The 11011-nt window shown below is 49.1% G+C and overlaps 1 long non-coding RNA gene across 1 annotated transcript; it reads left to right on the top strand.

The window, feature by feature from the left end:
- The first annotated feature begins 1800 nt into the window (after nt 1–1800).
- On the top strand, nt 1801–9342 carry LOC103878416. Its single transcript, XR_002517757.2, has 2 exons — nt 1801–2341; nt 9057–9342. It is a non-coding gene; the product is annotated as an uncharacterized LOC103878416 (long non-coding RNA).
- The last annotated feature ends 1669 nt before the right edge of the window (nt 9343–11011 follow it).

Genomic DNA, 11011 nt, shown 5'->3' with positions numbered 1-11011 from the left:
CCTAGTGGAAGGGTTAGTGCAGAGCTGTTCTATGGTTCGAGTTCACTTGTCTTCAGTGAGATCAACCTTACTTGGATATTGGAATCCAATGGCCTGGAAACGTCTTTCTTCTTCCTCAAAGAGGGCTTCTTAGGCAAATCACCTGAGGTCCAGGTGTTCAAGACCAGCCTGGCCAACATGACGAAATTCCGTCTCCACTAAAGATACAAAAAGCCGGGCATGGTGGTGCACGCCTGTAATCCCAGCTACTCGGGAGGCTGAGGCAGAAGAATCGCTTGAACCCAGGAGGCAGAGGTTGCAGTGAGCTGAGATGGCGCGACTGCACTCCAGCCTGGGCAACAAAGTGAGGCTCTGTCTCAAAAAAAAAAAAAAAGAGGGCTTCTGAGGTTGAGTAGATTCCCTCAACCACTTGGTGGAATTTATTTGTGATGTGTTGGCCGGAGGTGGAGAGAACCCAAAGGGACATGTATTTATTTAAAATTTTTACATGCCAGCTATCTAACCTGTGTCCCTAAATCTGAAAATAGTTGCTCCACCCAAGGTTTTCTTGTGCTTTTGGTGCCAGGAGCATTGGTGGTAGGTTATGAGGTTTGACTTGGTTTTTGAGGCCTGGAGTTGCTAGGTCCAGAATCTCCACTCTGAGTGCTCATTTAGAGTGGAATGAGATTGGCCATAGGTTTTCCTTCTTGCTTTAAATGGGGGAGAGGGAACATTTCCCCTTTGGCCATCTTGATAACCTAATCCCGTGAAATGAGTATTATTCTGCCCAAGGCCACACAACTGGTAACAAAGTGGCAGGATTTAGACCCTGGTCCTCAAGGAAGAGAATGGAGGACAATAGACCTGGATCCTCTTCCCTGAGGGAAACCCCTTCTGCCAGCCAGTTTAGGGCCCTGGATGGATTCCAGCTATGCTGGGGAGCCAGCCTTCCCCTCAGGCCTTCAGGAGGATAGTGCCTCCCCTGTGTATCCAGGGTGTGCTGAGGATGGAGAAGGACTCACCCCCAGTGGCTGCCCACTTTTCTACTTCCACTGATCCTTTGATTTTTTTTCTAGTGTGAGTTACGGATGTCTCCATCCCTCCGTGGAGCTCTTTATCTCCTTTGTGACTGGAGAGGATCCATCTTACACAGGAAACCAATGTATCTGTCCCAAATTTGGAGGGCCACAGGAGGTGGTGGCCGGTTTGGCATTCCTCCCTCCACCAGCCTCCCCTTTTGGTTATCTGTGCAAATAGGATGAGGCCCAGAGATAGTTGCCCTGATTTGCTATTTCCTTTCCTCTCTGAAATCTGCTTCTGTTCCTGGGGGCTCATCCAGACGATTACGATTCTGTAAAGGAAGCATGGGTAACGCAAGCACAGGGCCTAGTGTTGGGAGACCTGAGTTTGAGTCCTGACTCTGACACTAACCAGTTCTGTGGCCTTCTACTAATTACTTCATTCTACAAATACTGGTGCCCACTAGGTGCTGAGCCTGAGGATACAATGGTGACAAGATCCCTGCCTTTGGAGTGTTCTCAGTCTAGTGAGAAATAAACAAGTAAATCCTGGACAGAGGGAGAAGGGTCCATGATGGAAGAAGAACAGATTGCCTTTTTTTTTTTTTTTTTTTTTTGAGATGGAGTTTTGCTTTTGTTGCCCAGGCTGGAGTGCTATGATGTGATCTCAGCTCACTACAACCTCCGCCTCCTGGGTTAAAGCAATTCTTCTGCCTCAGCCTCCTGAGTAGCTGGGATTACAGGCATGCGCCACCACGCCCAGCTAATTTTGTATTTTTAGTAGAGACGGAGTTTCTCCATGTTGGTCAGGCTGGTCTCAAACTCCTGACCTCAGGTGATCTGCCCTCCTCGGCCTCCCAAAGTGTTGGGATTACAGACATGAGCCACTGTGCCCAGCTCAGATTACCTTTAAGATATATACCCCAGGTGGGAGGAGGCTGGTCAGGGGCAGGTTCCTAAAGCCAGAGCTTTTTAAGTTGAGACCTGAAGGACAAGGGGCAATTGGCCAGCTGAATCAACATTTCTTCATAAGATGAAAGAATTACACAGATGAGCCTAATACTTATTTTAAGGCTTAATCTAGCTACACTCCTGTAACTTTTTCCAGTACAACACCCAGTGTGCTACAAGGCACACAAAAGGTGCTCCATGGATGCTTATGAACTGAAGGAATGGATGTGCGATGGAATCCAAAGACGAAACTAAAAACACCTACATGTGATTGGGCCCACTCCATTACCAGCTATCTGGCCATGGTCGGCGGGGAGTCATCTGCAACCTCTTCTTGGACCTTCTCACCCCTGCTCCAGCTTCCTTTGACTACAGTCTGAATTCCCATCTAGGTAAGGAAACATGGGTGACCAAAGATCACAGCAGGCAGGCAAGGAAGACACAGAGCCAGAACAGCATGTGACTCGGAAATGATCTAAGCTGCTGAAACTCAGATCTCAAATTCCTTAAAGGAGGTCTGGTTGGTGGGAGAGCGAGAGTGCCTGACAGGGAATCCGTGTTGGTCAGGGACTCTGCCACCAGCAGTCTTGGGGAATTCCTGGGTCATGTGGTCGGATGTGTGGATGTGCTGAGATATCTGGGCTGAGCTAAGCTCCTCTCAATCCTGCCTGCCCCACTGTTGACTCCTGGAAGGGAAACGCCTACCCCCCAGCCCCAAGTCCCATGGCTGATCCATGTCTGAGGGGGTCATGGGAGAAAGCTGTTTATTGGATCTACTATGTGCCGTGCTGGGAAAACAAGTGGGAACAAATGTCTGTCCTTGTCCTTGAACACTTCACAATCTGTGTGTGTGTCTGTAGGGGAGTAAGGGTGGGTCCAGACTGGTAAAAGGGGATTTGAAAGCAGCTCAGAGTGTGGACTGCTATGATGTGTCCTGGTGGGAGCAGGGTGCAGGCAGGAGCACAGGTGAGAGGCACCAAGGCCATGCTATGGGGGTCAGGTGAGGGTTGGGAGCACGTAAGGCAGATCTCAGATAACCTGTAAGATGAGTCTTGAGCCCTGAGGATGAATTACAGCCTGTAGTATTCCTCACCTCCCCGCCAAGAGAGGGATGCAAATCCTGTCAGTCGCTGGCAAATTGGGAAGCCTAGCTCAAAGCTGCCCTCTTCTGACCAAACTAAGCCTAGCATGTTTTATGGGATGCCCAAAGCTGTGACCACAAGCAGAAGTCGGTTTAGGCCATTTGTTCCTCCAGTAAGCCACTCATTTGTTCATTCATTCATTCATTCATTCATTCATTCATTCAACAAATATGGACTGAGTAATTGTAATAGCAGCTATAAAAATATCTAACATTTATTAAGCCAGCCCTGGTTCTAAATTCTAAATTCTAGTACGTCCTGCCGGAAGTTTGGAGAATTTTGTGCCGCAAACACTGAAGACAGCCCTCAAGCTCTCAATTACCCTGAGAAACTGAATGTTATTCGCAGACCAGGCCTGGGAGGGGATGTGACTGAAGAAGAAGCTAGCTCTTCTCCCCAGGCCAAAGAGCTTGCCCTGTCTCCCGCCTGGAGTGGGAGGGAGAGCACACGCAGACAGACAGGAGGCAGGTGTGCCGGGGTCCATTTCCACTTCCACCACCAACCCATGCCACGCTGCAGCCAAGGACTTTGTCTTTTAGGGGTGGTTCCTTATCTGTAAAAGGAGATTTGGATAAACCAACTCTCGGTTTCGTTTCAAATCTGCTGTAACTTCTCCGCAATATCTAAGCAGGGACAAATTAGAAATCTCAGCCACTCGCTTTCTTTTGCCACCTGGTAACTGATTCCCTCAGTACTGGACATTTAGGAGCCCCATTCCATCTCGCATCCCCAGGCTGGCATAATGTTTTTGGCTCAAGAATCTGGCATCCTGGGCTTCAGGCTCTGCTCTGACTGTGACTATAACTCCTGTCTCCACCACTTCATGTGTAAATAAGAACTATTCTTTTATGCAGCTAACATACTGTGTGCCAGCCACTGTTCCCTAGATTTCCTGTATTAATGAATTCAACCCTTTCTACAACTGTATGAAGTAGGGACTAGCCTATGATATCCCCATTGGATGTGAGGAAAGTAAGACACAGAGCAATTAAGGGCCTATGCAGGGTCACAGAGCTGTCAAGTGGTGAAGCCAGATTGCCTGGGGTCCAATCTGGCCCCAGAAACAGCACTCTTAGCCACCGTACTTTGGCTTAGAGAGGATTCCTGACTTGCCCAGAGTCTCAAGTACACTAAACTGCTCTGTGTCATAGTTTCCTCATCTGAAATGACTACCTCCTGGGTTTGCTGTGGGATGAAATTAGAAGTGAAGTCATCAGATTGATGGTTTCCCATCAGTCTGCCTGGGGCTTTGCTGGGCTCTGGTCCTCCCAAGTTCCCTCCCCCAATTTTGGCAGAGACACAAGAGTGTGTATGCCCGCCTAGTGTGTGTGACAGCGAGGGGTTATCAGAGTGCCCTGAGCGCTAGCTGATCTGATTTGGGACAGAAGACAGTTAAGATAAGCTCAGAGCTAGGAAGCAGTCATTGAAACAGCCCAGGGCTGGAGCTTTGGGTTAAGGGAGGAGGAAGGAGCTGACGACCTGAGAGAGAAAAGAAAAGGACCTCTTAACAACTCTTAGTGCTAGATTTGAACACCTGAAGGAAGTTGTTCTGAGAGTTGGGAGGTGGAGTGGGTGGATATATGTATAGATTTAAAGTCTGGAGGCACCAGGCGCGGTGACTCACACCTGTAATCCCAGCACTTTGGGAGGCCAAGGTGGGCGGCTCACCTGAGGTCAGGAGTTCGAGACCAGCCTGGCCAACATGGTGAAACCCCGTCTCTGCTAAAAAACCAAAAATTAGCCAGGCACCTGTAATCCCAGCTACTTGGGAGGCTGAGGCAGGAGAATTGCTTGAACCTGGGAGGCAGAGGTTGCAGTGAGCCGAGACCGCACCATTGCACTCCAGCCTGGGCAACAAGAGTGAAACTCTATCTCAATAAACAAATAAAGTCTAGAACTTCCAGTCACTGTTTTAGAAAGGGTCTCCTTACCCCATCGTTAGTAGCAAAACTAGAGATTTTTCTCTTTTTCTGCCCTTCACTCCTGTGTCCTTTTCCCAGTCACGGAGGATGTATCACTTCCATTGCTGTGGAGTTGGGAAGTGTTGGTGCTGGGGAGTGGAGAGGGGGAAGCTATGCCAGTGACTGGGGAAAATTTTCATGGGATTCTTCCATGGGTCTTCAAGTACTTTCTACTAACTTACTCTATTACATTGTAGTCACCTGAGATCCTTTGTGAGTAAAGGATGAGTAAAGAAAAATAACCCCCCATCTTTACAGTCCACCCTTTCACACTCACTATTTTATTGATTCGTCACTGACCCTGTGAAGTCAGGGCTTCTGGTTAGATGTTGGGGTACAGAGGCTGTTGATATAGATGTGGCAGGAGGTACAATGAGCCTGGGAATGGAAGTCAGGAGATGAGGTGCTACACCCAACTCTGCTGCTTGCTGGCCACATGACCTGGGACAGGTGACTCAGTCTCCCAGCCCTTAGTTCCTAATTGTTCAAAGAAGACCCCAAACTTGGAGATACTTTGTAAGCTGTTAAAGGCTCCCCAGCAGGTAGGGGTTTATGGCAGTGGATACTAGGTCACTTCACACTCCATTTAAATGCTGCTCCCTATGAAGGGGCTGAAGGTCTTCCTCCTGGCCCTGCCTCCACTCGGAATGACCAGGCAGGGCAGGGCATGGAAAGTGTGCCCAGGAGGGAGGTGGGAGAAAGGTCTGTCCATTGCCATCCCCCTGCCCTGTGCCTGGCTCCCACTGGCAACCTGAGCCCTTGGCCTCCCAAGCCGATCCTGGAATGTAAACCCCAAGCAAAGCACATTCTTTAGCTGGGTCACCAGCTCCTGGCCCTTGGTAAGGAAAGGCAAGAGCCAGCATTTCTCTTGGCCCCAAATAACACTAGCACAATCTGGTACTGAGGGGCTATTACTACCAGACTGGGTTAATCAGCTGGTTCTCACCCACAACTCATGAAAAGCTCAGGTCTGACCTAGGACCCCTGAGAGTGCCCACAGTCAAGGGGAGAGGCAACTCAATCCCTGAGCAGGGGGAGTCGAAATATTGCTTATTTCCTGGATCTGGTTCCTTGTGTCAGTTGCAGGCCATAGAGGAACTCAGAGGGAAAGGGAGCACCCTAAAGATTCCCTCAACCCTGGTGCTGCCTCTGGGCTCTTTGATTTCTGGCTTTTATTCAACTCAGTTGTTTGCTACATAATTAGATATCGCATGCCAGGCACTCTGTGTGATGCCCTGGGCCTGTAAGAGTTAATAATATCATTACAGTCCTGAGAAGTACCTTAAAAATTTTGTGTGCATGGGGATGAGGTGGGGTGGGGAGACAGTGGCTTGGATTCGCCAGGTACATCATTAAGGGGGCATTCTGGGCAGAGGGGACAGGGAGTCAAGGAACAGCTGGACGCATTCAGGGAGCACTGGGCAGAGGTAAGAAGGGGAGGTGGGAAGGGTGGGACTTCATGAGGATCCTTAGAAGGAGGCTGCTTACGCTCCACAAGGATATGGTCAGATCTGTAGACAAGAGCAGAGGAGTCTAGCAGCCATGTGGAGGGGGTCTGGTGGGGAGCCTGAAGGTAGGGGATGGAGTTGGGAGGCTACTGAAACTGTCCTCACAAGGGATGGTGACGGTCTGGACTAAGCTAGTGGCTGTGTGAGGGAGAGAGGAGTGAAGATAACGAGGTCACCTGCCACCCAGGGTTGAACTGGCTGCCCCGAGGCACTGGGAGCGAAGGTTTGGGGTGGAGTAAGATGAAGTTGGAAGGGAAGCTCCAGTCCAGTCTGTTTCTACAGATGGGCCCATCAGATCTGGAACAGGGGAGCCTGGGAAAGGGATTTGTAAATTACTATTCCCTTACAAATGTTTAGTGTTGAGACTATGAATTGCTAGGCTGTGATTAGGACTAAGGCCCATTGTCTGTTGAATGGCAGGCAGAGTGCCCCAAAGTCCTGTGTCATCCTCCAGGTAAGGAAGGCAGGATGGGCCACCGTAAGACAGTGCATGGGGCCATGGGGGTTCCCAGCCCTGCTGGCACAGCCATGTGCTCCCTTCCAAGGCTGAGCAGGGGAGGAGCCCCGATAGCCCAGTGAGAAACCAAGCAGAGCAGAAGGCCAGCAGCTGGCAGCCTGGAGCTCCTTCTTGTCCCACTGTCCATGCTGCAGGCACGCTAAAGGGAGGAGGATAGATTTCTCCCCAACCACCTGGAAACCCATCAACTCCAAAATGTCACTTCAGGCACCAAGTGTTCAGATGAGTCTCTGGCCTCCAGCTCTCATCCCATGGACCCTCCTAGTCATCTGTTTCCTTTGTGGAGTGGGGCAGTGGCTGAGGGATTATGCATGAAAAAAAGAAACTGTCTCAAGAGCCAGGAGAGTCCAGTTTGGCTAAATTAGGAACTGGGACTTCCTCACTAGGATCTTTCCCAGTTCTTCCCCTCAGGGAGCCATCCAGTCATTTACTCAACACAGGTATATCAAGTGCTGGTTCTGTAAGTGAGGAAGACCGGGTTCCCTGCTTCATGGCGCTCAGGAGCTCTTGTGGAAGTCACAGGACTTCTTGGGTCTCCATTTCCTTACCTGTAAAACACCTCACCATCTTTAGAAGGGTGCAAAAGATTCCCCTAGCCACGATGGCAAACTGCAGTTTGGGGTTCTGGAGGGAGGGGTGAGGCCTGGGTAACGTTGCAGCCACTCACCCCCAAATTAAAGGACTCCGAGCATGGATGCCTGCTCAGAATGTGAGTCTGGGAATGTGAGTGTGTGAGTGTAAGAGCAAAAGTATGTGCATGAACATGTGTGTGGAAGGGCATATGGATGTGTATATGAACGTGTAAGAGTGTAAGGTGTGTCATCTGAGGTTTACAAATGAGGATAAGTGTGTAAGGCATGTGTGGATTTGAGGGGTAAGAGTACAAGGTGAGTGTGAAGCATGAATGTGAGGTGTGTGTGTGACCAGGAATCATCCTGTGAATGTAAATATGTGAGTGTTTACATAAGGTGAGTGTGTAAGAGTGGGCAGTTTGTGGGATAAGTGTGTGTGAGTGTATTTGTGGGATGTGTGAGAGCATGTGTGTGACATGAGTGAATGTGCAGGCATGAGAGTAAGAAAGAAGGGGGAGAGTGTGGAGTGTGTGTGTGTGTGTGTGTATGTTGGGGCAGGCAAGTCCAGAGTGTGCTGGCTGGAGTTGCAGGAAGCTCATCTGGTATGAAATAGCAGCTGCACAGGATCCGCAAAGAGCTCACTCTTGGAAAGAAGTACACTTTGCCCTCTGTGCTGCGATGGTGGGTTCTTGGTGCTCTGCTTTGTGGAGTCAGGAACAGGGCTTCTCCCCCTTCTTTGAGCCAAGTACCTGCCTGGGGAGCTCAAAATGAACTGGAAATATTTGGGAAACAGCCCACAATTAAACCATTAAAATAAAAAGGATCATACCCCAGGGAACACCAAACTCTAAAGACATTTTGCAGCTAACTGGCCCTTCCCCTTCCCCCAGGGATTGTCTCTCCCTCCTCTGTCACCACTTGCCCTGAGGGTAGAGAGTGGTGAGGTCTGAGAGGAACAGCCAGAACAGCTCCATCACACTTAGGCTGACCTGCCCCAAACCCTTCCTCTTGACGCATTAACTCCCCAACTCAAGGTTTGCACAGACTACAACGTGCCTTTTGAAGTCTTTTCACACCACTCCCCAAAAGGCCCCTTTGCTCAGTGTGCTTGGCACCTCAGCTCTCCCTTCCCTGCAGGCTCACTTACAACAGTGGGCTCCTGTAGGCAGCCTTCCCAGAGGTGCTCAGTCCCTAGGGGGCTCTTGCTTTTCCCGTATTGCTCATTGATCCATTACATTGAGTTTTGAGTTGAATGACGCCCCCCAAAAGATATATTGAAGTTTTAACCCCTAGTACCTGTGAATGTGACTTTATTTGGAAACAGGGTCTTTGCAGACATAGTCGAGTTCAAATGAGGTCATACTGGGTTAGGACAGGCCTTAATCCAATGACTGTTGTCCTTATAAGGTCATGTGAAGATGGAGGCAGAGATTGGAGTTATGCTGCCATAAGCCAAGCAACACCAAAGATTACCAGCAAACACCAGGAGCTAGGAGGAAGCACAGAAGACTCCTGCCCTCCCCACCCCCACCCTGAGAGCCTTCCAAGAGAACACAGCTCTTCTGACATCTTGGCTTGAGACTTCTAGCCTCCAGAATTGTGACACAATCCGTTTCTGTTTTAAGTCACCTAATTGTGGTGTTTTTGTTAGAGCAGCCCTAGGGAACTAATACATATTGTCATTTTGATCTGCCCAGCTTGCCTGGGTCCTTCTGTGTGCCCTCCTCGTCAGTGCTTGCCTGGATCCTGCCTTGTGTTGTACTTCTGCAGGTGTTTTATCCTGACATGAAGCTCCTGCCCTCACTCATGTTTGATCTCACTCAAACTACAACTTGAGTTCTTTCTCAAGCTGGAGGCCTTTGGCTCAAAGCTTTGGGCATGGTCTGTAGGTCACATGGCGGCATGGATGGATACACTGACCTCCCTTGCTATTCCCCTTACCATAAAGCTTAGAGACAGCAGCAGGTGAGGGGAGAGGGATGCTGTACACCGAGCTGGGTTAGATTTTCATTCCTATCACTTATTAGCTGTGCCACCTAGGTTAGTCACACGGTTCCCAGTTCTCAGTTTCTTCTTCTGTAAAATGGGGATTGGAAAAGGCTAACTGTACCCTACCTCCCATGCAGGAGCTTTGCAAGTCATAAAGTCCAGTGCAAATGCAAGAGATTGTTAGAAAACAATCCTGGGGAAAGGGAAGTGATGGAGGGCGTGGACTAGTCCACTCTCCTGCAGTTCTGCAGCCTCCTGGCCCTCTCTGATTGCCCAGTAGATAAGCCTTCCGCAAGACAAGGCCTAAAAAGCTTGGTCTGCATATTGTCCTAGGACTCCAACCGCAGCTGGGGTTCCTTCTGATTTTTTTTTTTTTTTTGAGATGGAGTTTCACTCTTGTCACCCAGGCTGGAGTGCAGGGGCACGATCTCAGCTCACTGCAACCTCTGCTTCCCAGGTTCAAGTGATTCTACTGCCTCAGCCTCCTGAGTAGCTGGGACTACAGACGCCGGCTACCATGCCCGGCTAATTTTTTTTTGTATTTTTTAGTGGAGACAAGGTTTCACCAGACGAGGTTGGCCAGGCTGGTCTCGAACTCCTGACCTCAGGTGATCCACCTGCCTTGGCCTCCCAAAGTGCTAGTATTACAAGCGTGAGCAACCATGCCCAGCCGTTCCTTCTGATCTTAGATGATGCCTTAGTGATTTCACTTACTTTCTATTCCTTAGAAAAGAACTTGGAATATCCCATGCTAGAGAGGTACAGTTCTGATCACACTGCTCTTATACTTAAAACTCTTAATTTACTTCTAACTTCCCACATGCATAAACTCCAGACTCCTTAACAAGGCATGTAGTAAGGCCTTTCTTGGTCTGCCTGACTGCATTTTGAGCCCCATCTTCCCACATCCCCCCTCTACATTCTCCACTACATGTTTTCCCCCAAATAAGCCAAACCCTTTCCCTCAGTGGGCTTGAGAACACCTCTACCTCTCCTTCAACAACAGTGAAATAATAATGCAGCTACTCACTGAACACACATACATCACTTTACATATAGCAGGTAGCTCTTAGCCTCATAAGTGAGGCCTTATTTTGCACATTTTACAAATAAGAAAACTGGGACTCAGAGAGGTTATGTAATGTACCCAAGATCAATTAGTACATGACAATCATGATTTGAAGCCATCTTTCTTGCTGCAAAGCCAGTGCTCATCCTCCTCTGCCTGGCTGGTCTTCCTCTTCTTTCTTTTTCTTTCTTTCTTTCTTTTTTTTTTTTTTTTTTTTTGAGACGGAGTTTCTTATTGCCCAGGCTGGAGTGCAATGGCGCGATCTCAGCTCACTGCAATCTCCACTTCCCGGGTTTAAGTGATT

This window comes from Papio anubis, chromosome 1, assembly GCF_008728515.1.
Source record: "Papio anubis isolate 15944 chromosome 1, Panubis1.0, whole genome shotgun sequence".
Classification (NCBI taxonomy): Eukaryota; Metazoa; Chordata; class Mammalia; order Primates; family Cercopithecidae; genus Papio; species Papio anubis.
The sequence above is the reverse complement of the archived record's forward strand: the minus strand, read 5'-3'. Positions and strand labels throughout refer to the sequence as shown.